This window comes from Arvicanthis niloticus, chromosome 2, assembly GCF_011762505.2.
Source record: "Arvicanthis niloticus isolate mArvNil1 chromosome 2, mArvNil1.pat.X, whole genome shotgun sequence".
Taxonomy (NCBI): Eukaryota; Metazoa; Chordata; class Mammalia; order Rodentia; family Muridae; genus Arvicanthis; species Arvicanthis niloticus.
The window spans coordinates 41,683,790-41,710,198 of NC_047659.1; the positions used below are offsets into that span (position 1 = coordinate 41,683,790).

The 26,409-nt window shown below is 38.9% G+C and overlaps 1 protein-coding gene and 1 long non-coding RNA gene across 4 annotated transcripts in view; one reads left to right on the forward strand and one right to left on the reverse strand.

Moving 5' to 3' along the window:
* Csrnp3 (cysteine and serine rich nuclear protein 3) overlaps positions 1-26,409 on the forward strand; it is a 181,307-nt gene that overhangs the window by 42,547 nt on the left and 112,351 nt on the right. The gene's annotated exons all lie outside the window — the stretch shown is intronic.
* Positions 16,158-26,409, reverse strand: part of LOC143441322 (uncharacterized) — a 29,419-nt gene continuing 19,167 nt past the window's right edge. For all 3 annotated transcript variants that reach the window (XR_013108619.1, XR_013108618.1, XR_013108620.1), the window contains one exon: positions 16,158-18,752. This is a non-coding gene — a long non-coding RNA (uncharacterized LOC143441322). The remainder of the gene's footprint in view (positions 18,753-26,409) is intronic.

Here is a 26,409-nt window from a genome sequence, read left to right on the forward strand (position 1 = left end):
TAGACTACAGAGGGGAAAGGACTCTGTTGGGAACTTGATTTGAGGTCATTCTGTAATACACTGGCAAACAATCCGGCTGCCTATGCTCTAAGCAAAGCCATAAGTAAGGCTGCATTCAAAAGCAATGAACCTTTTTTCTTTTTTTTTTTTTTTCTTTTTTTTTTTTTTTTGGCAGAAGGCTAAGATGGCCTAGCCCACTGGAACTCAGATAGCTCCATAATAAGCCAGAAGTTCTTTCCTATTGGGTTTCAGTTGAGTGTTGCCATCTTTCCAGCCCTAGTTCTGAAATGTTTAGTTCAATTCCTGTTTGTTCTCTGATCCCTGACCATAGACATGATGTGGCCAGCTGCTTCACTCTCCTGCTCCCATGTCTTTCCTGCCATAATACACTATATCCCCTGTTGAACTATAAGCCGAAATGATCCATTCCTCCTTTAAGTTGTTCTTTGACAAGTGCATTTGGTCACAATCAGAAGAAAGGCAAGTAATAATATAGACCTAAAATTTCCTTAGAGGGGTAGTTTAGGTGAAGTTATGTGAGAATGTAGAAAGTAACTCATTTTATTCTGTATTTCTAGTGGGAACCTATGAACTTCCCATTCCTCTGTGCCTTCTTCTTTGGCACTTTGGTACTGCTGTCTTTTCATTTATTCTGTTTTTGACACACAATTCAGACACTATGGATTTATTTGCCTATCCTTAATGAAGAATAATTCTGAACATCTTTTCTCATGTTTACTTGGCATCTGCATGTGCCCTCTGTAAAGTGTTTGAATAATTCTGTTCACATTTGACTACATTGTCTTCTGTTATTGAGTTCTGAGATAGGCAATTTGCAATAGTCATCTCAGTCCATAGCGTTTTTTGTTTCTCGGTCATCTTATTTAGAGTAAGAATTCCTAAACTTCGATGGAGCCATATTTTTGTTTCTTCTATAATTATGGTTACGGTATACTACCTATAAGCTTTTTGAGTAACTCACAGTTGCAAGTATTTTCAAGTGTATTTCTTTTCTAAATTTTGGGTTGCACTCAGGAGGCAGAGGCAGGGCAGTCTCTGAGTTTGAGCCCAGCCTGATCTAAAGAACAATTTCCAGGATGGCCAGAGAAACAGGACAGATACAACTCTGTCTCATAAATAACAACAACAATTAAAACAAAACAATACAAAACAAAAAAAGGAAAGACAAAAAAAGAAACTATAAAGTCAAAAAAGTTCAACATAAGTGCGGATCAAAGATATATATTGTGAAATTGTCATCTGAGCATATAAAACATTCTTACTTTCTACAGATTCTCATGAACCTAGCTTGTCAGCATATGTTTATGATAGAAATGAAATAAAAATGAGGATGATAATGTTCCATCTTAATAGAGAAGATAGAGAGATCCAAGATGAGAGACTATGAAGGACTTTAATGGATACCACATATCCCTCTATATCTACTAACACAATTCTCCATAATAAACCAACTTGGATGAGAATACCCAAGGGATGAATGAGGAATCTGTGGGTAGTTTAGGAAAACCTGTTTAAAAGTTAAGTAACACCTGTCAGTCAACTAATATCAAATAATCTAAAGAAAAAGTCACAAGCTTAAATAGAGGTAGCTCCATTTAAATAATTTTGTGGATTATCTACTGACTGATGCTAATCTATACAACATTATAGTCTTAGGTATCCATGCTTCCAGACAAGAAATGCATAAAAAATATAAAGAAAAATTATTTTAATGTTTGAATAAGGGAAAATGAATACACAAAGGGATAATAAAATATCTGTAATAGTCATATCTTGGTGCTTTGGGGGGCTAAATTCAAATTCCCTATCTTAATATAATATGAAATGATTGATTGGAAATGACTTAATGTATTTTTTAAAAGAACTTATAAATCTGATAGATTTAAAATCGTTCTTGGATTTTTTCCCTTGACTGTTAGAATAGAAATGTCTTTGTATCTTTTCTCTTTATTTTTAAGAGTGAAAAATCCAACCCAGTAGTTTCTTTAGATATTTAACATCAAGACAAAACAAAATATCTGAAAATTAGCGTTACTCTTAGCCAGTCTGTTCTACTCTGAGGCATGTATTCTCTGAACAAATGTTATTTTTATCTCAGCCATGACTAACCCCTAAGAGGCAAAGAACTGAATATATAGTGTGAGAAGTTCCTTATTAAAATAATTGGTTTAGATTTATTTATTTATTGTATATAGGTACACTGTCACTCTCTTCTGACACACCAAAAGAGGGCATTGGATCCCATTACAGATAGATGATTGTGAACCACCATGTGGTTACTGGAAATTGAACTCAGGACCTCTTAACTGATGAGCCATCTCTCCAGCCCCTATTACGAGTATTTTAATTAAGATGTTTTCAGTAAGTGGAACTTAATTTTCAAACACCTAAAAATAATCTCTTAACCTTGATGTTCTTGTCTTCACCTCTAAGATGCTTTTTTAAAAAGATAATATGACATTATATAGGCATTTCGTTTTTTTTATCAGTGTGATTTTGACTTACTATCAGTGTCATAAAATCATTTCTGTTAAATACAGTAATTATGGTGTAGGTGTCTTATTTTGAGATAGCCCAATTTCAAAGTAGCATGAGTAACAGCTATCAATACTGCACTGTGATTAGAGTAATCTACCAGGGAGCTGGAGAGATGGCTTAGTGGTTGAGAGTACTCAGTCTTCATGCAGAGGACCAAGATTCATGCCCAGTCTCCAAGGGTACCAGGCACACACACAGTACACATGCATACATGTAGGCAAGAGCTAATACACATAAAATTGAGGAAAGACAAATAATTTTAAAAGAGTATCTTAGCATATTTGGGTGCATGATCTCTTTCCTAATTGTCACCACACCCACCCTTGAATACATAAGGAAATATACTGCTTTGAAATGTCTCAGTCTTGTCAGAGAGGGATTTCTTACTAAGCCACGTTTCTTTGATATCCTCATGGGGTGAAAGGGGAATCAAGGTGCTAAGAGAGGCCCAGTCACTTTAGGCTCTGGAAGTCTGTGTTGAGACTTCCAGAGGTTTATTGATGGGGGGGAGGGGGTGATCAAAAAATGATAGCAGAAGCAATTTTCAATTTTCTCCATGGCCTTCACTCTTTCTCACCTACTATAAATGAATACAGAAATTTTCTTTTTCTGTTTCTTTTTGCTAACCTAAAAGAATAAATTTCTCTCTTCTTATTAGGGAAGATTTTGTACAGTAAATATAAGTCTTGACTAGATATCTTTGCTTGGTGGGGAAGACAAGTAGAATATTTATATTTTATACCCTCTATCACTCAATGTTAATAATAGGACTATAAAAATAATGTATCTGAATTGAAATCTTTATATCAAGTTGATGAGAGTTAGACAAGATCAATATGTAATGTATGCACATATGGAACTGTCCTCTCAATTGCATAGTTAATATTAAAGTTTTAAAGAGTTAGATATTTATATCTGTGACTATAAAGTAGAAGACAATATGTTACTGTTTTCAATGTGTGTTATTTTTGGTGTTTATAAAATGAACGTACAATAAACTTTATATAAAAGAGGCCATAAACTTTGTACAAAAGAAGTGAAGGAAATATAGTAATGATAGCATACATTATTAAAATTAGCTATCTCATCAAAACTTGTCCTGCTTTCTCTAATAAACAGACTGCTGGGCTTTAGCTACTGAAACTAGGGTCTGGGGAAGTAATAGTTCTGTAGCTTGTCTGGGGACCTAACTTTGATCTCCAGCATTTCTGAATACAACAACATCATCAACAACATCAACAACAACGCCTGAAAACTGCATATATTGCATGAAGAGCAGAGCTTATAACGGGAAGCCTCAGGTCAGAAAACTGAAGCCATGTTTTGTTTAGCTATAGTCATGCTTTTACATTAGGCTTGCTCAATACTGACCATTCCCCACTGTCTTACTCTGCGCTAATCCCCGAGTATCTTGTCTATGTGGCCTAAGCAGTCCCTGAATTTGTAATCTCTGATTTTAAAAGTTGCTAAGATAAGACTTAAAATCGTGGAAAACTGTGATACATGGGTTCTTTTACACACTAAAGATGGCTGTACAAACTTCCTTGTAAATTTTTAGTGTGTGTGTCCATGTGCTTTCATGTGGATGTGGATGTGTGTGCATGTGTGTTATGTGGGAATATATAGGCGGGTGCTGGTGCCCATGTGCACATGGGATGCCAGAGTAGAATGGTCAGCTATCTCTAGCATTCTTTGCTTTACTCCCTTGGGCCAGAGTTCCCTGTTAACACCGGAGCGAAGCTGGTGGCCAGCAAGCCCATCATCCTCCCACTTACATATGCACATACTGCTGGGGTTACAGGAAGGTGAGGTAATCTCCAGTGTTGCACATGGGTTCTTGAAATTTAAACTCAGATCCTTGTGCTTGTGTAGCGAATGCTCTTCCCAGCTAAGCCATCTCTCTAGCTGGAGCAGAGGCTTTGCAATAGTACTAAGAAACATGTTTTAAAACATGAATTACTTTGCATCTTCCATCATTCTAACTATTGTACATATACACTCATGTGGATATATGAAAGATGCCCATAAACACGCTGTTCACATGAGTGAAAATATAAAACCGTCTGTTTGCCTGTCAATTATATCAGCCTACATAAAGGATATATATATATATATATATATATATATATATATATATATATATGACAAATGTAATATATATGACTCCATTTAATTAAATGTACATATACATTTAATAATGTATACATTATTAATAATGTACTATTAATTATCAATAATGTAATTAATGATACATATATACATTCAATAAAAGGTATAATGTAGTTCTAATATTTAGAAAAAAAGCAGTACATTTTTAAAGGCTACAAAATATTTTGTATCTCTAAGGATAGTAATCTCATTAAAATAATACTTTTGTGCATTAATCTATATACCAGATTAATAATAGAAGTCACTCCCATGAGGTGGGGATTATGCTAGGTTTCTAGCATCCTAAACCTATATTTTTGCAACATTAAAATTTTTAGTGAAATTACACATACCATACAATAAAAATCTTTATACAGGCATATGAAACACTAAAGCATTATACTCAATGTTACTAGATAAAAAAATCAGTGGTTATTTTGTGGCGTAAGACTTGATTGACAGTAAAACTTATGGTACCTATTATAGATGAAGTTATAAATTACTCAGACTATTTATTAGCCTTTGGTTGCTATTTGTACTCTGACTTAAGTGAAAATATTTTGCCTGAACCTTTTTATTCTGTGGAAAGGTTGTGTCCTGGACACCAGGGACATAATCAAAATGCTGTAGCAAGCTGTTCTTTTGGCCCAAATTTTAAAATTTCATAATTACTTATTTTGGAAGGAAAACAAAAAGCATATTCCTCCTGCTGCCGAGAAGAAAATCCTGCCATTTTAACCTTAATCATGAAGTAAACGTGGGATGCAAAATGATTTTTGGCACAATTTTGATGTTCTGTCCTTGTAAACCATTTGGTCCCCAAATGGACAGATGATATACAAAGAGTCCTTCCTGGCATCCTGGACAAGATCAAGAATGAGGCAAGCCTGCATGCAAGGAAGCGAGTGTGAAGAAGGAAATTGCTAACCTTGGCCGTTTTTATGCCCAGTCTGATCACAGTGACAGGTTTATTGCCACAATGAGAGAAAATAAAACCTTGCTGGCCTAGACAGAGACTTGAAAATGAAGAAGGGATCTCTGTCTGGAAAATGAGACCATGGCTGGGACCATATCATCATTATCAACAGCAAGCATATACTGACCAGCGCTAGATGAAAGGCTCTGAATTAAGTGCACCATGGCCGTGGTTCTAAAATCTACGTGTGAGGCTGACAGAATGATAGATGCTTACAGTAGATTTAATGCTATATCTAGCTAGTCCAGACATCACCGGAATGGGTAAGGTTTGAAGGTTTCTGTTTTCCATGAAACTGTGACTAGTTTTGTCAGAAAAATACACTCAAAATTTGCATGCAGAAATTAAAGTTTCAATTATCCATGGATCCCTAGATCTACTTTAAAATGATTTTCGTAGCTTTACGCTAGAGATAAGGGAAAAAAAATCAAGGTTTCAACTTCAGGTTATATGCATCTTTGCCTGTCAATAATATGCTTCTAAAATTGAGTTATTCGAATATGTCAATGTAACATCTCTAAGCTTTTGTGAGTTTCAATCTGATGGATGCTGGCAAGTATATTTGCTGCGTGTCAAAAGGAAGAGTCATGTTGTCATGGGAATGTTAGTTTAGGACAGGTAGCCTGAGTTTGAAAATGCAGATTTATTTCCCTCCATGTTATTGTTATTTATCTATTTGCTATTAACTGTACTTAAATAAGTTTCAATCACGTCCACCTTAGTATCTTTTAAACTTTTTCCATAAACGTCAGTGCCAGAGTTTTCTGTAATGTGTTCATGACACTTAGCTGCTTGCTACCAACATGGTGGTACTGACTGACCATACAAGAATCATACAATATCATGTAGTCACATTAAAAAAAAGGATAGTTTACAGGATTTTTTTTCTTGGATATTTATTGCCACTACCTTTAAGGAATTGCCCTTAAAATCTCTGGACTATACTTAGTAGGAAATATGTGTCATGTTCTTCAACTCAGTACAGTGAACAGAATATGTGGAAGGGTTTCTTAGGGGACTCCACTGGAGCCATATTTCTGGCAGAATCAGTTCAGCCTTTCCAAAGTAATAGCTAGTCATAAACTCTGTATGTTGTTCCTATGCGTACCAGTTATTGGACATATTAAATGCTATCTTGCAGAAGAGCATGATTTCAAAATCGTAAAATTTGCACTTTCAATTAGATAGATGAACAAATACTATGTATTAATGTTAACTATGTGACAGCTAAGGTCTGTTGAGCTGTTCTGGCTGTCGCTACTGTTACCATATTCTGTAAAGTGGACAGTATTCCCCCCCCCCTCCGCTCCTCCCTCATGAACAGAAAACAGGATACAGAATGCAAGCAAGAAACATTGCCTTCCTTTTAAAGCTTCTCCTACTCTGAGTTGACTCCCCCAAAGACCTGGCTACAGTAATCTAGAACTCTACACTTTCACATCACTTAATTGTCTCTGCTGTCCAGGAAGGCAGATAACTCTTCTTTAAATGTCAAGTCAAAGGGGTGGAGAAAATACACCCTAGTAGTAATGACACTACCAAACTCTGTTGCTTTTTTTCTTGTCTGTGCCAGAAGCAAACCAAGGCTGAAAGACCCTACTTTCAGGAGCCAATGGGTTTACAAATCTTCCCCAGGTGGAAAAAGGGCACTTCATGCTTTATTGGTCCAGTTGTTCAGAGATGGAGTCTCGGGAGCTCAAAGGCCTTTGATACCAGGAACATAACTTTAATTTTTGGAAATGAAATAGTCTTTCCAGTGGGATCGAGAGAGAATGCTATTTATCTGTTCTATCAGATAAATGTCAATGTCATATTAGGAGTAGCTGAAAGGAAGGCTTTATTATCATCAATTAATATGTCAGGTTTATGAGTGTAAATGGAAGGGAAGTTACTAGCAATTATTCAGAACCTGCTTCCCACTTTCAAAGAACTCATTTTAAAAAATTATGTACGGTACTGTGAAGAATTATCATTAGATTTTTCACTTGGAACTTTTCCTTTCTTTCTCTTGTTAAAGTTTTCTTACATCTTTTATACTGCTTTCTTTTTCTACACAACCCCCTTTCTGTTTCTTCCTTGTATTGATTTTAAATTTAAAAAAAAAAAAAAAAAAACCCTTACCTTCAATGAATTTATGACCTGGAACTGCAGCTCGTCTTCCATTTTTCTTTTTGATGTGTTAAATTCGGAATTATTTATTAGCTCTCACATGCATAGACATAGAGGATCCTGTGTGAAGAAAGGAGAGAGAGAGCCTGGCTTGTCGATACCATAGAGCTTTCTCTTGTTTTCAGGATGGTGAGAAAAGAACAATCAGAGTGACTGTAGATAAAGAAAAAGGATGCCTGAATACCACATGCTGCAGCCAAATCTTCCATTCTGAATTGTAGAAATATTATGCATTAGAATAGGCTACAGAGAAAACTAGTTAATTAATTGCTTTTTATTTGTGACTCTCATGGTAACTTCTTATATTCATCTCTGGAGATAGATACACACATTGTGTTTCATGCCCTCAGTTGAAGGGCCTCTTTCCTTCCTTATATTGAAGTCGTTTATCTGGGTGTCTTAGTCAGGTTCCCATTGCTGTGGTAAGACACCAGGCCCATAAGCAACCTGGGGAGGAAATGGTTTATTTCTGCTTACAATGATATCACTAAGGGAAGGCAGGGCGGGAACTTGGAGGTAGGCAATGAAACAGAGGAGTGCTCATTAGTTTGTTCTCCATGGCCTGCTCAGCCTGCTGTCTCAGACATGGTAGGACTGCCAGCCATGGGCTTGGGCCCTCCCACATCTATAACTAATTTAGAAAATGGCACCCCAGGCTTTCCCACAGGCCAATTTGCTAGGAACACTTTCAATTGAGAGTTTTTATTCCCAAATTACGCTATTTTGTGTCAAATTAAAATAAAACTAGCCAGCACCCTTGAAAAAGATATAGTCGACCTTTCCATACTTTCTGGCATCTATCAGGGCATTGGTGAGCCCTGTCTCCGGAACACAGTCCTCATGAATGATCCTGCATTAGGAAGGGTATTCTGTCTTGCATCTTGCCATTGGTAGGTAGCTACTCTAGTGAATTTTTAAATACCAAGAGCTATGGATAACATTTTTCTGCACTCTTTACTTCACAATCTTCCCAAATAGCCACAAAACCTGTTTGCACGTTCAGTGAACAAAACTATTGCTAATGTTAGGTGTGAAGCACGTGTTATCATGTTAGTAGGCTACGGATATACATTGCTATTGAGATAAACAAGCTGGGCTTAATGTTTCATTTGAATTTTAATTTTCTTTTATTTTAGACATCTTTTTACATCAATTCCCATGGTTTATTGATGTTTGGAACAGAACAAAGGAATGTTTGCATGACTTCAGACATTGTCTGGGTATTTCTAGTAAAACTCAGAGACTAATGGCCTCTGATTTTCCTCTGTAACCTCATGAATGAGCTGCATAGTTCCCCTGGAAAAAGACAGGAAGTAGAAGGATTTGCTTTTCCTTCACTCTCCCTAACTAAGCCACTTGGTACTCGGAGCTAATATTTCTCCCTGCACCGTTCTCATCTCCATGAGGAGCTGACATTTGTATGTGATATTTTAAAAATGCCTTACCTGTATAGCCAAACATTAAACTAGTTTTTCACCAGTGCCTATGTAGTTTAAGCAGTTTTCTGACACTCCTTCTCCATGCCTTTGGTTGAGAGCTCTTAGAAAACAAAGACTTTAGGAGAGAGACAGGGTCTCTCATTAAACCAAGAATTTCACTGTCGGTGAAACTCGCTAGTCAATAAGCATTAGGGATCTCCCAGTCTCTAACCTATAACTTAAGGGTTATTGATATGTAGCTTTGTGCCTGGCTTCTAGGCAGGTTCTGGGGATCTGAACTCAGTCAGGTCCTCATGCCTGTTCAGCAATCACTTAATCCAGTGAGATATCTCCTGACCCTATATATTTATCAATTTATCATCTATCTATCTATCTATCTATCTATCTATCTATCTATCTATCTATCTACCTACCTACCTATTTCTATCTATTATCTATTTATTGGTTTTTAATTGTTTAAAGTACTGTAAATCCTATCCAGAGTGTTGCATATGCTAAGCAAATCTTACCCCTGTGTTGTGCTCCCAGCTTCTTGAGTCTTTTTGTTTGAATTAAGGTGGGTTTGTATTTTAACTGTAAATGGTTGCCTTCTAGAGAGATGGTAAACAATGAGAAAGAAACAAGAAATAATATGAAAAGGGATGTCTCCTGTTAAGAAGGCAGAAATGGAGATGAAACTTGGTGCATGGATGAGTCTTAAGGACCCGAACACATGCAAAACCCTGGGTCCTATTCCTGAAGTGGGTGCGTACCTGGGTCCTTGTTTTTCTTGCTAGGCTGACTTATTTCTTAACTAAAAAAAAAAATATGTGTTAGCAGCCTTGCTAGAAAAAAATTGTTAGACTCAGGTGCAAGAAATCAGTGTATCGAGAAAGCACGGCCTTCTTTCCACATCTGAGAGGCTGTCAGAGTTGTTGATAATATGCCAGAAAGCCCAACGGACAAAATCCCGGAAGTGATTGACCTGTCGTCTCTCCCCAGAAAATCAACACATCATTACAATAGTGTCCAGCCTAGCCTCTGACCTCACTCTGTTCCTAGGTAGCAAAGTGCATTGTCTGACTGAAACAAGGTATTGGCAATCACCCAGCTTGCCTCGCTCTCTTTCTGCACCAAATGCTTTGAATAGGCTGCTGAACTGAACGAGTTTATGTTATTTGCTTCAGCGCCTTGCCTTGGCAACTGCTCCCTGTCTTTATTGTTAAATTTAGTGTGCTGATAAGTGTTTTAATTTTAGTTTGCAGCGTACTGTTTAACATTCCTACCAGTGTAAACAATAGCTGCCAAGTCGATAGATAAGTCTCTCCGAGGCAGACGCTAATAAAGTTTTTAACCCAGTAACCTGAAAGTCTTCATTTTTGCATGTTAATTTTTCTGAGTTCTGTGAGGAAAAAAAATAATTACTCCCTGTGATCTTGTCCTTTGCTGGATCGCCAGGCAAGGCAGTTGCTTCTCATGCTTTACTGTGAAGTCAGCGGCTCTTTCGCATTCTCTACATACTAAGCCCTGGAGATTCCTGCAGACTGTCCTCCTGTATTCCACAGCACACCCCATTCATCTTTCCAGTTTTATTGTAGCAGTTGGTTGTTTTCCCTGGGAATCCCTGCTGGCTGGTCCCTACAGGATTCTGGCTACATTCTGAATTGCCTACTTAGTTGGAATCTCTCAAGCCTGAAGAGTGATTCTAGTGACCTGGAGGGCTCGGCTACTGCAGCCTGCCTGGAAACTGCCTTCCATTTCTGTGCTCTGCAGTGTGGTAATCCTTGTGTTTGTCTTTAGTATCATTTCTGGATAGTTTCTGTAATGTATGCATCTAGAAATAAAACCGCAGGAACATTTTGAAAGTATTTATAAAGCCAGATCTCTTCACATGGCAATGACAGAGTTTTCTCTTTTTTTCTGAAAAATAGGGCTTTGGGAAGAAAATGTTAGCATTGTAAAATCTTATACTGCCCCAACTGTTTGAATTTGGAGTTAGTCATTTTTTTCTACGCTATTCAATATGCATTTCTATTTTTAAATGTCATGCAATAATTGCACATGGGGGGGGGGGTGCGTCCAGTGTGACATTTCAGGACTTGAGCATAATATGCAGCCAGTGCTTGGTGTGCCATCGGTCAACTGTTTTTTAGTCATTTACTATTCAGTATACAAATTCTAACTCAGTCCCTCAACTAGTGTGCTTAGTTTTCTCTTTCTACCTGATTAAGTGTGTGGGTGGTGACCATGTCCCCTCCACCAAATGATGACTTTGTACATAGCGAGCGAAGGTTACCAAGCTCTTGGTCTTATTACACAATGCATCATTTTGGAAATGATGGGTGTTCACGGAGTAAATAATGGAGTAAAGACCCCTTTGCCACCGGGTAACTTACCACATAGCATGTGGGATTGTGGCTCTCAGTGGCACCAGAGCACTAGGACATAGGTCCTACAGTCATTGCCGTAAGGCTTCATCTCCTGTGCCCTTCAAGATGGACTGTAATTGGAGTTCTCTCTGCTCTGTTGTGAATGTCACCTGCCTGCAAAGTTTTCAAGTATAGTGCAGATTCCTCTCCCTACCCATCACCATAATGAAGCCTATCGAGTCTAGGTTCCTGCAGGATGCAGAAGTGAATGAGTTATCTATCCACAGAGGGCACAAATAAAATGCCTACCTAATTTCCCTGATGGTCCTGCACACTCCCAAATCTTTGGCAACTTATTCTCCTTTTACAATCCCTTTCAGTGTATGCATAGTGAAGGAACAGGTCTCCAAACAGCCTAATAAAGATACACGGTCGCAGTTGCTAAAGAAGTACTGTATAGAGTCCATTGCACAGAGTTGACTGTATAGAGTCCACTGTATAGACTCTACTGTATAGAGTCCACTGTATAGAATCTATTGTATAGAGTCTGGTGGAACTGTTAGGAGGTAGGGCCTCACTGAAAGAAGTGTGTTATAGGCTGACGCTTTAAGGCTTTATAGCTTGGCCACACTTCATATTCACTGTCTGCTTCCTGGGTATAGATGCAAAATGACCAGGTGGCCTCCCGCCCTTGCCACCATGCCATGCTGCCTGCTGTCCATCTTATCCACTATGCTGGGTGTTCTTGTCTATAACTGTGATGGTTTCCTTTCAGCTGCTTTTGTCAGGGTATTTGATCCCGGCCCCAAGAAAGTAAGACAAGAGGTTATGAGAGCTTTCCAGGACTGGTTTTCCAACTGCCCGTGCTCTTTCAGAGCTCTCTGTGCTTTACCTTGACATCCACCCCCTGCTCTCGACAATCAGTACCCTTAATGTCAAATATCCCTGTTGGAAGTTGTTGGTGGACCTGACTGACTTGGCCATAATGAGAGTTCTGAGAACCGGGCCTTTGGGGAAGAGATGAAGCTTTTCATAAAACAAAAGGGAAACACAAATGTCCTTCCACAGATTGGTAAAACATAATATTCTAGTACTCTGGAGTCTTGTAAAATGTATTAACTTTTATGTATTCTGTCAGTGTTAGTGAGTGATTTTGTGTGTGTGTGTGTGTGTGTGTGTGTGTGTGTGTATTTAAACATAATACTAGAACAAAGGCTTAATGAATTTACAATGTCAATAAATATAATATTAAGTGGTCTTTTATTTGCCATATATTATAAAAATTCTCCCCATATCAGCAAAATACTCAGTGACCTCATAATTGTAATGGCTGCATAGACTGTATTGATATATCTAATATGGACAATGTTAAAGGGGAGGGTTATTTATGTTTTCCAAGTATGTGTAGTGATACTTATAATGTAATCCTGGGCTGGTGAGATGACTCAGTGTATAAAGGTGTTTGCTACCAAGCCTGACAAGCTGTGTCCTATCCATAAAACCCATAGGCTAGAAGGACAGAACCAACCCTCATAAGTTGTCCTCCATCTCCACATGTGTGCTCTAGCACATGCACACCCCAAAACATACACACATATGCACATGAGTAAATAAATGAATGACTCAATGAATGAATGAATGAATGAATGAATGAATATTTTTAAATACAATAGCCTTTTAATGCATGTATGGGTGTTCTCACTGTAAGAAAAGAAATGCTTCACCAGCAGGCATCAGCTTCCATATTCTGACTGCAAAGTATTATATGTTCTCCCAGAGTTACAAGATTAATTATTGGAATAAACACAAATGTATAGAGATAACCAGTCTTTAAGAGTTCTGACGGTAAGTTTGTATTGAATAACAAACAATAAGCAGGAACTATATTTTTGTTTTGAATTGACTAAGAATCTGAGGTTACCTAGCCAGAGCTCCTGACCCCTGGAAACAAATCACAGAACCAATGGTCTCTCATTAGCAGCTGAAGAATGTCACGTGCCTCTGTCATTTCCTGAGTGGGCTGAGGGTGACAGTTGTCTAGCTTCCTGGATGGCTGAACTATCAATTGACTCACATTTAATTTGAAGCTTTGGGATTTTCTTCTTGTTTGCCAGACCAGGATGTATCATCTATCTTCCGTAAACACTTACAGATGTGTGCCCTACATCTTGGACTGCAAGGTGCACTTGCCTGTTATGGCTTCTGTAATTACATTTGTTATTTTCTTTTTATCAATGGAATTTTTACCTAATTGTTTCACCTTTAAATCAGTAGAATATAATACTTATTTAAAGGATATTCAAATTAAAGTACATTTATTTAATAAAGATAGGTGTAAGGCTTAGTCTACTGATTTACCTAAGATCTTGTCAACATTTAATTAAAGTTTAATCATAATTTGAAACCTGACAAGTGATTACTGCTATATAACTATTCAGCTGTAGTTTAATAGGTTATTATACCTGGCTTTCTGTGCATATATGTATATGTATGTGTATGTGTATATATATGTGTGTGTATATATATGTATATGTACATATATATGTACATACATACACACACACATATATATGTACACACACACACACATACACACACACACACACACACACACACACACACACACACACACACACATCTGGTATAGCCATGCCATACCAGGGTAAGGAAAACATTTAATTTATCAGATTGAATCATTTTTTCCTAATCAGAATTGTACTAGTAGTGTCTTGATGAAGATGAAATATACTAAAACACCAGAACCAAATTTACTTTGAATTTCTAATACATTTGGTGTTTTTAAGTCACTCAACTGCTATATGCAAGTCAGGGTTCTAGGACTTTGAACACATTAGTAAAGGAAGGATTAAAAAATCTGCCCTCCGAGTGGTTTAACTTTCTAGTGAATGAAGATAATTAGCAATTAATAGAATTATATTATATATACACATATATATTTTGAAAGTGTATTATATAAAATATAAATATTCTGTGTAGAGCAAATATATAGAATATAAGAAAAAAACTGAAACTGAGTAATTTGGGACCAAAGTACAAAATATTGGTGATGGTGGTCCAACTACACTTTACAAAGAGGATGGAGAATTTGCAAGTAGAGGAATTGTCTAGGGGAAACATCAGTGTTCTTGAAAGAGAGAGCAGACAAGAAGGCAGTCCCTATGTTCTCAGCACAGTGATGAAACCATGGATGGCTGAAACAGCTTATGAGAGAAGATTTCTAAACGATAACTTCAGCAAGGTAAAGGAGTCTGTGTACAACGGCCTTTGGATTAACGCAGGACATTAATGTAAGCATGAGCCAGGAAGAGTGTGCTATGATCTGCCTCAGATACTTAAAAGGCTCGACCTGGTTAAAATTGAATGTGGAAGAGATGGCAAAAAACGAGAAAGAACAAAGGAGATGATCTTAGGGGATCGGATCAGAAGGATGCTGATGAGACACAGGGATTGATCTGTGGCTGGAGATAGTCTGAAATACTAACCATGGGAGCTGTTGACAAGTTTCTAAGGTGCCAGGGAAGCATGAGTAGAGAAGCAGAAGCTGAGATGTGGACATATGAGCTTAGAGTGTCCACTGTATGGTGGATGGAGATGTTGGGAGACAGATACGTTGGGAAATGGCTGGAGTCCAGGATAGCAGTGTACACAGAATGCATCACTTTGCAAGACTTGTGGTGTGCCCGGTCATGGGAGAGCATGACATCGCAAAATACTTATCAGTAGAAGGGGCCACTGAGAATGCAAATCCAGCCTTGCTTCTCTACCATTGAATGAACAGATCAGGGAGGGAAGGAGACAGAGGACTGATCAGCATAAGAGAGTGAAGCAGTTGGGAGAAGACTCCTAGCAAATGAAAGTCAGTGACTTGGGGAAGGAGTGCTACCCTGCTCAGTGTTCTAAGCAGACTGGATAGGATGAGATGTGCTATATTAGTGGAAGGGTAATGTGTTTGGTTGACACTGAAGGACAGCATCATAAGACTTTCAAGATGTTCAGCACTAAATGTAGAAGTAGAAGTTATTTAGGCATGTATGTGGATTGATTCCCACATTCTTCTAGATTATGGATTCTTTTCTTCTTTCTCCTTTTTTCCTATAAGACAGGGTTTCTGTATGTAGTCTTTGCTTTATTGGATTTCACTGTGTAGTCCGAAATGGCCCCAAGTTCATAGAGACCTACCTGCCTCCGCCTCCAGAATGCTGAGATTAAAAATATGCTCCATCATGCCTGACTAGACTGTGAAATCTTAACAAGGACACTGAGTACAGACCACCATATTATAAACCCTGTGAGCATGGTGTCCAGTAGATCTTGGCATATTAAGTGGCTACTTAGTCCATATTTGTCAATTGGCTGCTAGATGGAGTTATTTTCTCTTTTTTTCTCTCTTCTTTCCTTTTCAGTGATTCTCAAATTTGTCACAACAAATTCTTTTTTCATTTAATTTTAAATGAAAGGGTAAACATTGTTAAAGAGATAAAAGATTCTAAAGACCCATCATTGGTAATTTTTTATTTGAAAAATTATATTTTATAAAGTTCTCCTTGGCTGATTTTCCCAGTATTCTGTTATTCTGAACCATAGCACAAACAAGAACTAGATACTTACAACGAGTTTTGAAGTTATATAGTTCAATTTGTATTTCTAGCTATAGATGAGAAAACAAGATGTCAGTCATCCTGCCTGAGCTTACAGCATAGAGAGGAACGTCAGGCCTGCTAGCTCTGTGGCCTTTTCACTCATTGTCCTGCTTCTGAACTCCAACTGCAGCAGCGTTGGTGCTCAAAAGACCAGGGCAATGTTTTCTCTCAGTAATTTATGTCCTAAATCATTCCTTTACCATGGAATTTCAAAGATGTTTTCTAAGAATTTTGTCTTGGCTTAAAGAATACATTTATAATTAGTACCTCTTAAGAAATGCAGAGCATACTGGGAAGAACTCACAGAAATTCCCTCAAATGACACTGTGTGTAACCAGATTTGTTTCATTTTTTTTTCTCCTTCATTTTTGATAGGTACCTGTCGATTACATGGAAAAGGGGGGAATAATTTCAGATTCTGGAAACCACTGGAGACTAAAAAGTGAATTATTTATACATCTTTGCAGAGGTGGAATTCCAACTGACTTAGAATTATGTCCATTTTTTGCTATATTTTGATTCTTAAAATTACATAAAATCCAATGTTAAATAAAATGACGTGTCCCCTATATTTTAAATTTTTCTCTCTTCCTACCCTTTGTTCATGTTTGATACATTTCTCTTCAAGCCTTATGTGCTTGCTATCTTAGTTTTCTTAAAATTTTACAGCATATCTAGGGAATGATGCCATTTCTATATCCACAGACCCTCTTGTATTAGAGTGCTATCATTCCTCATTTCGATGTGGAAGGACATTTGAATTTATTTTCAGATTTTCATCATTATAAATAGTGCTATAACAAACACCTGTGTAGCTGTGAGAGAATACGTCCCTAGCCATGAAGTTGCTGGCTGAAAGATCTATGCATTGATCAGTTGTAGCAGACAATGCCAAGCTAGTGAATAAAAGCTATCCCATCAAGGAGTCAAGAGCCTGTTTACAGAACCTCCCCTCCCCTACCTGCCTTTCCCTGAATATTATCAGTCTTAATATCTGCTCATCCGCTGTAGTGTTCTCCATTGGTATGCCATGAGCAAATTATATCAGAGACATGTTTGCATCTTTCCTCAATGTCAGAAATTTTTGAATAATAATAAATTCATAAGGCACAGCAGTTTCAATAGCAACAACTTGCCAGATAATTCTCACCTTTTATGATAACCCCTGCAGAGATTCCGAGATTCCAATCTTTGTTACTAATGTTATAATATTGACTCCCGTATCACACACCTTATGTCACAAAGTAAATATATCTATGTGTATGTATGTATGTATGTATGTATGTATGTATGTATGTATGTATGTTGATTAAAGAATGCATGTAAAGAGTCATGAGGTCAGGGACCTACAATGTCAAAAGTCCAAAGAAGCCAAGAAAATGATATAAATAGAGTTTGTATTGGCAGAATAACAGGAAAGACAATAGAAGAGAGAAGAGACCTGGCTGGGGAAGCTATAGCAACCATGGGTCAGGCCACTGCAGGTCACAGATTAGAGAGCAAATCTGCAGAACTGAGCCAATCTGATGGGAGCATTTTTCTCCATTGAGGTTCCTTCGTCTCACATGACTCCACATTGTATCCAGCTGACAAAAGCAAATAACAAGCAAAACAACTAATCAGCACAGAGCAAGGCTAATTATGTATAGACTGTCATGGGTGAGGTGGGGAGGGGGTTGGGTGTCTAACAGATACAGATGAACAAATGTGGAGATAGGTAGAAGGGATAGAGCTGAGGCTCCTGGGATAGTTAGTTCTCTTCCTGGACAGACATACCAGATTGTCAGATGACAAGCTGGAGAGGCCATTGTCCAACCCTGTATGGGGTTCAGGCAATATAGTTACACTCTGTCCTTTGTCCTTTGTACCTCCAATATGTTCTTGGGCTTAGTTTCATTAATATGATTTTAGCACATCCATGTCTTCCTATGGTTCCAATTCAGCCCAATAAATCTATAGGGTAGCACTCTTTCCACTCCAGGGATAAGTCACGTATTTGTCTATGCTGCCTGGTGGTGCCAGACAGATGGTGCTAACCGTGTACTGTGGGCCCAGGTCCATCTTTCATCTTCAAAATGGAGTCCAAAGATGCAGTGTAACATGGCGTCTATCAGGGCAAGACCCAGTCTGAAAAGTCAGTCTCTTACACAATACGGAGTGACTTAAAGCAGGACACCTCTACAGTATCTTCTAATTTTAATTTACATTTCCTCAAGAGGATCTTCATTCCCCATGTGCATTGGCAATTTGGAGTCCTTTTTAAAGCACCCACATAAAATTCAAAAATATATCCAGTTTCTCAAGGACCTTTCTTGTTAGCTGCTCTGAAACACTCCAGTCTGTATCTTAATTCCACTCAGAGAACAATGTATTTGTAGGTGATTGTTATCCAAAATAGGAAGTATTTCTTAGTGGATGTTGTTTTCTTGACTCTAACAGTAAAAATTGTTACCTGAACGAAAAACAAAGATTCAGATGTACAAAAACCAATATAGAAGTCTCTTAAGAACACTGTTAAGAAAAATGTTGATCCACTTGCTGTGACCCGTTAACAGTTACTCTCAACACTGTAGAGCTGGTACTGCTACACTTCACCAGATACTCTAATGCATACTTTTACACAATTGAGAAAAGATTATGCATGTTGTGTTGAAGCTTCGAGTGTTTCCATGTAAATTTATTTTGTTGTTATTCTGAAAGTCGTATATCAATTCTACCAGCATATAAGCCTATTGTTTTTCATCTAAAATGAAATGTCTTACCCCTCCCATCTACACGTCCGCGTATAGTAAAGCCACATCTTGTGCTGTCTGAAATGGGGGGTTGGGGGGTGGGGGGGTCAGCTCTGCTTTGTCTTTGTGGAAACTAATTATGGTGGGTGCGCTGTTACTTCCTCAAAAATTGTCAATTATTTGAGCACACTGAAGCATTTAGAAGGACAACTTAAGGAATAGTGAGGTGGAAAGTCTCTTGAAATCTGTCCTGTGAGGAATGAATCACTTCTGCTTTTCCTAAATGTGTTGTGATTGAATCAACAGCTGAGAGGTTTAGCATGACTGGGTTCTCATTCTTTGTCATTTGCTAATAGTAAAGTCTTAACTGATCTGAGTCGTGATTTGAATTTGGTTATCTCCACTTATCCATGGAACTGTATCTATCCTATAAGGCAGGGGAGAAAGGCAGGGGAAATCCTGGGTGTAGAAGGAAAAGGAGGCCCTTAAAATCCAGGTCTTATTACTAGTGTAGAAATCCAGCATGGTCAGTAGCCCACTTAAAACCTTTCTCCCTTCCTGTCAGCCTGTAATTTTCCTGGGAATCTCCTGAGAAACCCCATCCTCAGAGAAACACACACATTAAAACCCTTGTGCAACCCTAGTGGCTCCTGGTTTGACTTTGTCAGCTCACAATTCCAGTGAAGGCAGTTCCAGAGCCACCTTACCTACTTCTCTTACAAAAAAAAAAAAGAAAAAAAAAAGGGGGGGGGAGGAAAACAAATTACAATAACAAAAAACCCCCAAACCCCAACAATAATCACCCTCCCTCAACAATAAACCCTACCACCTGAGGGGTGGCTTGTTGAGATTAATATTTAAGACCGCATGGCCCAATCTGGCTTGTTCTTATGGGGCCACCATGTTTCTGACTAGACAAGGCCTGAGGCCATGAGCAGTGGTATATTCCCACTGCTGCTCCACTCAGGCAGCTGGCCAGAAGCCATCGTGGTGGCTAGATCAGCCAATCCACCACATTCACCACGCTGTCTCCACAAAGCTTGGCTGAACCCCAGACAATACCTGCCATCCACGTGGTACCCAGTAGAAATGAGACTCTAATGTTTAATTATTATCCAAAGGCCTTATATATTTGGTAATGCTCAATTAACAATTTGCCCACACAATTAGAGTTGTTTCCCAATATCTAACTTTAAGATATAAATTGTCACCCAGGACTGTTCTGTTCTCCATGGCTCGGACATCTCTCCTCCTATCTAGCTCCTCCTCTACCAGCTCTTCCTCTTCCTTCTCCTCTTCTGCTCCTTCAATCCTCCCACACTAGCTTCTTTGAAATTACCGAGTTTTATTGTAAAATTGGGGGGGGGGGGCAGATATCCCGCTATAGTGCCTTCCCAGGCAAAGCTACTTGCCTTCAAGCCTGACAACTTGAGTTTGATCCCAGAGACCCAAATGGTGGAGAGAGCAAAAACTACTCCAACAAACTGTCCTCTGATATCCACATTGTACACTGGAGTGTGCAAGCCCATACATATACAAAAATAAAAAATGTGATTAAAAAAATATATATATGCCAATGTATAGAAAAATGCCATATATGGCTAATGCCAAGACTATCTCTTACTCTCCTTACCATGCTTGAGCATATCTCCCTTTCTCCTTTCTACCACCCTTCTTGGGGGAAGGGCATACCCCAAGGGGTGTGTCTATTATTTTTTTTTTAACTAGGTGCCACTCCTTTTTTGAACCTTCAGGCTTAAACATGCATTAAATGTCTTTAACAAAATCTCCAGTTCTGTTTTATTATAAACCAATGAGCCCTGAAATTCTTTTTGTATTGAAGCCTCCAGTACTGGTTTGGCCTAAGTCCTGGTCCCAAAACTCCAGTGTTGGGGGTATGGTGGGGGTTGGGCAGGGGTCCTCAGGCTTCTGAGTGTAGTAGCTTAGAGCTTTGCCTCTGCTCTTAGCACTTTATAGCTAAGTTACTGTAGGAAATAATATTATTTTCACTTCAGCTTTTAGATTCTTTTCCATGGATTGTGGCATAAAACCTCACTTAGTCATGACTCGTTTGTTCTTTTCCTCAAGGAAAAGCATATGTTTGGAAGTCCTATCAAGAGATACATAACTATAAATAATCAAGAACAGGAACTATACCAGAGGCCTCTTGGTTATTTTTTTAAGTGTCGTGAAAAGAGCGTATTTAATCTTATACACTGTGTTTTTTTCTGTCAACCTGTTGTGGGAAGGATGGTGTTCAAATAGAGGGGTCAGTCAGAACTGTGTCAAAAATTAATGCAATCCATATTTGTTAAATTCTTCAGAACTATTCCATTAGGAATTTCTATTCTGGGTTGTACAGAAAATGAATTAACATTTTAAAAGATTCTCATTATTTTGCTATCACTTTTTTATTGTTTTCCTGGTATGATTTTTTTTTTGTCTTTAAGGAAAAAGAGTGATAGCTGACAAGAACTTGCTTTTGAATTCTTAAAGCTTTTTGTCTAACTACTATATCAAGTCCTAAGTGACATTACCCTGGGGACCCTGAAGGGGTGACTCACATTATAAGATTTGTTGAAATCTGGTAAAATACTAGAAAGCTTCAGGTTTTTTTTTTTTTTTTCTAGTATGACTATATAATCACTTTTCTGAGATTCACAACTGAAACCTATTCATTTATCATGAAAATATAAGAGTAATATATGTAAATTCAAAGAGACCACTTTGAAAGTTTACATCTATAGTTAGTGAACTCATCTTCTTCAGCACAGAAATTGTAAGATTTTTGTTCATGTTCGATTGATTAAGAAATATGCCCCAAGTGTAACCTGACTCTTACTTTAACCTATGTAGCAGTTCTCAACTGCATACAGCAGTGGGTGTTTCCCGAGCTATGACAATGTCTTTTATGTCAGTCCATTTAAATCTTCACAAAATTGTCGAGAGACACATCTCACAAGCACCCAAACTGGAAAGAACTGAAGAGGCTGGAAATACAACACAATCCAGCATGACAGAAAGCTTTCTTCTTTAAAAATTTTTTTTTCTTATCCTGCCATAAAAGCCCCAGCAAGGCCACCCAGGCTCTAGAATAAAATGAAGATTCCTTGGAGCGTGGCTGAAGGGGCTTTCAGCCTTGCAGTAGTTCAGATGGCTCTGATGATGGCTTCTTTCACGTTTGTATTGATGCCTAGGGATGATCGTCAGAGTGACCTTGGAGATGTGGAGGGAGAGAAAAGCTCTGACAGTCCCTAGTTTTCTTTAGTCTGCCACTCCTCAATAAAGGAACATTTTGATACAGGAAGCTTTCAAAAAAAATCATCAATTAAATGGCCATTATACGTGCAGGACCTTGGGCATTCTGAAATCTGTCTGAAAAGCCCTAACTGCAGCAGGGATTTAGGATGGAGTAAAACGATAGACATTCTTCCCAGATTTGTGTTGCTCGTTGATAGTGACTAAAGGTGGAGGGCAGGGACATTGATTTAAAACCTCACATTTTAAATATGGCATTGCATGCAGAAGAAAAAAACGGGAAGGAATGAGCAAGACGCAGATGCCAAATGAAAGCAGGGAAAATGTTACTTTGTAGAATTTTATACTTAGTAAGACTCTGTTTCAGAGATAATTCAATTTCTCAGTGAGCCTGTGGATGAATTATGATGTGGTCTTGCGGGAGACGAAAAAAAAATCAAGGGGAACAGAGTGGACAATTTATTTTGAATAGACTGGGAATTGTATTAACGGCTCAATTAAGCGCCGATGGCTTAGAATTAGCTGAGTCATTGTCTTCCTGGGACAAATAAATTCTAGCTGTTGGAATTTCCTTTCTGTTTTTCATAGATGCGAACTAAGATGTGCTTATATTGTCTGTCTTGATACCAGAACAAACCCAGACCTCCTTCATTTGCAGAGTGGAAAGGAAGATCCATTCATCCTGTTTTCTAGAACACTGTCAAGGAAGATTCTCTTGAGTTTCTATGTTTAGACTGATGGAGATAGATTTTTTCACTGGATGTATTTGGCCCGGTCGGTGCTCAATGTTGCCTATCTCTCCCTGCCCTACTTTGTGCCCCTGACACTATCGGAAGGAGGCCACTATCACCCTTTAGGTGGGAAATGTTTACTGACCCTACCAAGAGTGGCCACTAGAAAAAAAATGGAGGTCAGATTTTCTTTAAGCAAACTCCAGCTGTTTGCTTCATTGTTTACTCTCCCTTTCTCCACCTTCCCTCTGCTTCACCCCTGAAGCTCCTCTGTCACATCCACCTTTTCCCACAGTAGTTTTCCAGTCTGGACACCTATTACCATCCTTTACCTAGGCAAGCTCACATTTGAATCCAATTTTTGAAGATCTGTTCCTGTCTGCTAAAAGCTGCCCCGCCCGAACCACACCCCAGCCACGCCCAGCCACGCCCCAGCCATGCCCCCAACCACGCCATTGCCTCTCTCTAACCCTCATCTACCTATCCTGTCTTGTGTTCAATCCATTCTAATATGAACTCTATGAAAGAATGTTGAAACAGAAATCTTTAAAAATTCCCACTATGTGAATAACTATTTCCACGGTGTCTTATCTAGTTCCCTAGTTGTTTGTTTGTTTGTTTGTTTGTTTTTTTCCAGTTTCCCTGGATAGTCAAGTGGGGGCCGAGGTCTCCTTCTTTCTGTCTGTTTGCTGCTCCCTCCTCACCCCCAATCCCGTCCCTCAGCGGCGCAAAACAACAAGCAGAGATGGAGGAATTTCCCATTAAAAACTCTCACGTGCGTCCTCTGTGTATCCAGTAGCGGCAGGAGGCAGTTTCAAGCCCCCTGCAGTTCTTGATAATAGCTATTCCTTTCTAATTCTAGCTGTTCATTGCTAAAATAGAAAGTCAGAACAGAGCGAGGGTGTATTCCCTGGGGAATCTAAGCTGTGGCACTCCATAAGAAGTAAAAAGTATGCTCTCTGGCATGTTGATTTGCAACTGTGTGGACCTACCAGGAAGGATTGGGTTACCATTCTGTCTCTGGTGGCAGGAAGGATCATATGAGCTGTGCCAAAGAGAGCAGCTAAAAACTTCAAGCAAATTTAGACTATGGTGTCTTGTTCTCAAATGAGTCAGATCAGTGGGGCGGGGGCGGGGAGAATGCAGAGAGCATTCTAAGAGTAGTTGAAGAAATATAGGAGTTCAGCAACTATGGAAAGGATGGAAGACATTTCCAAGAAACTAGCCTGTCGATCATCAGGGCATGATACAATCTGAGGCCTCACCTCATTGCCTCAAGAAAGCTTTAAGAAGAGCACCATTCCCGAAAGTTCCTATAGCTGACCAGCCATGTTCAGATGGAAAATCCATGACCACTTCGAGACAGCTTTCGTGCAGAAGCATGTTGAGCAGGGTGGCTCAAGTGCAAATGTCATTTAAAAAAGAAAAAAAAAAGCTATTTTTTTTTTAAAGAATAGGTAAATCATTCACTGAAATTTGATTATTCTAAGTTTATCCTATACTAAAATAGTTTCGATTCAAAATGTACTTCCTGGTGCTCTTAACCCTCCAGTGTCTAAAGCCCCCACAGAAATCTTATGCAATAATCTGGAGAGAAACTGGCCTTCCGATTCAGCACAAAGCTGCCCTACCAGTCAGTAAGGTAAGACAAGCTTTGTGTCGACCGTAGAAGTTGGTGATTGTCAGCTGTGGGCATGGATGGCAAGTGAAAGCTCATTTTAAAATTTTCATTATGAACTCAGAGCTCAGCAATCACTTTATATTCACTTTGATCTCCACCACCCTGAAAAGCACAGAGTATCGCTCTCTTTTATCCAGCACGTGACAGACCCGGTATTCTCCTGGCGATTTTAGCTCTATCTCTCACAACGTGCCTTCATGATTCCTGGTAGCGTGCAGATGGCCATTTCAGCTGGAGTTTTGTTCTCTCTCACTTTCTTCTCGTGCACACAGCTTGCGGATCTTTCCATATCATTACTGTACTTCTGCCGTGACCTCACGCTTAAGCGGCTCTTCCCCCCAGTCCTTACCTTGTTAGCTCCCTCTTACTAATTACCTGATTCGTGTAATTCTTCAAACCCGCTGAGGTGTGTGTATTAATCTTGCTACCTTCTGCGCACATCCCCTCACCTTTCTAAAATAAATTAGGGTCTATAGCCCATCATTATAATAAACATCCTTAAAATCACTCTGAATTCTCTTGCTTACAGCGAATGCGCAGCATGCCTTCATTCCAGTGTCGGTCAAACACCCGTACACTGCTCACTTATTTTCTTATAACTGACCAGGAAAGGACACGGCTTTGTTAATTCATTTCCGTTCAAGTTAATAACCAAAATTCCTACCTTGTTCACTAGATCTGCCCAGTTCCTCCCACTCAAAAGCTTTCCTGGTACCTATTCCCAGCACAGTCCACTCATATATTTATATTTAAGCACATATACATATAGTTTATAATCTGAGAAAGTAGAAGCAGGATAGAACGATGTTGGGCTCGGCCCTAAGCCTCTGCCTTCCACTTCCGGTTCTGAACGACGAGATTCTATCCAAAGCAGCATTGCTCAGCACGCACAGTAGGTCTCGTTCCTTTTCACCTACCCAAAGACTGTGTTCTTCACATTCTCCTCTCTTCTGGGACATTGCGTTTCCTTTTGTTATATCATTTCTACCAGCATATAAGCCTATTGTTTTTCATCTAAAAATGAAACGTCTTACCCCTCCCATCTACACGTCCGCGTATACCTTCTGCCCACTGTTCCATTTCCGTTTGCTTGGCAAAGCTGCCAGAAACGAGCTGTTTATATTTCCCTTACAACTTCGTCAAGACTGATTGCCAAGGTCACAGTGCCCTCTGTGATTTGAAACTTAATTGGAAATTCTCAATCTGCTGCTTGACCCATCATAGCTTCTGGGGATGCTGCTTGAGCCCTCCCGCTCAGTAGCTGCGCTTTTGTTTTCCTTCCCCCAAAACATTATTTTTGCTGTGAACAAACAACTTTTTATTGGCCTTCCTCTGTTTAGGTCCTTCTTTGGTATCTTCTCAGTTTTCTCTGCTGCTACCTCATGAGTTTATGGGCTTCAGTCCTCAGGTTATTTCTGCTACAGCATGAGTTTGAAGTAGATCTGTGTTAAACAACACTCTTTTTTTTTTTTTTTTTTTTTTTTTTTTTTGCTTTTTCGAGACAGGGTTTCTCTGTGTAGCCCAGGCTGTCCTGGAACTCACTCTGTAGACCAGGCTGGCCTTGAACCCAGAAATCTGCCTGCCTCTGCCTACCAAGTACTGGAATTAAAGGCGTGTGCCACCACTTCTCGGCACACACACACACACACACACACACACACACAAAGGACAGGAAAGAAAGAAAAAAGAAAATGACTGTATGACATG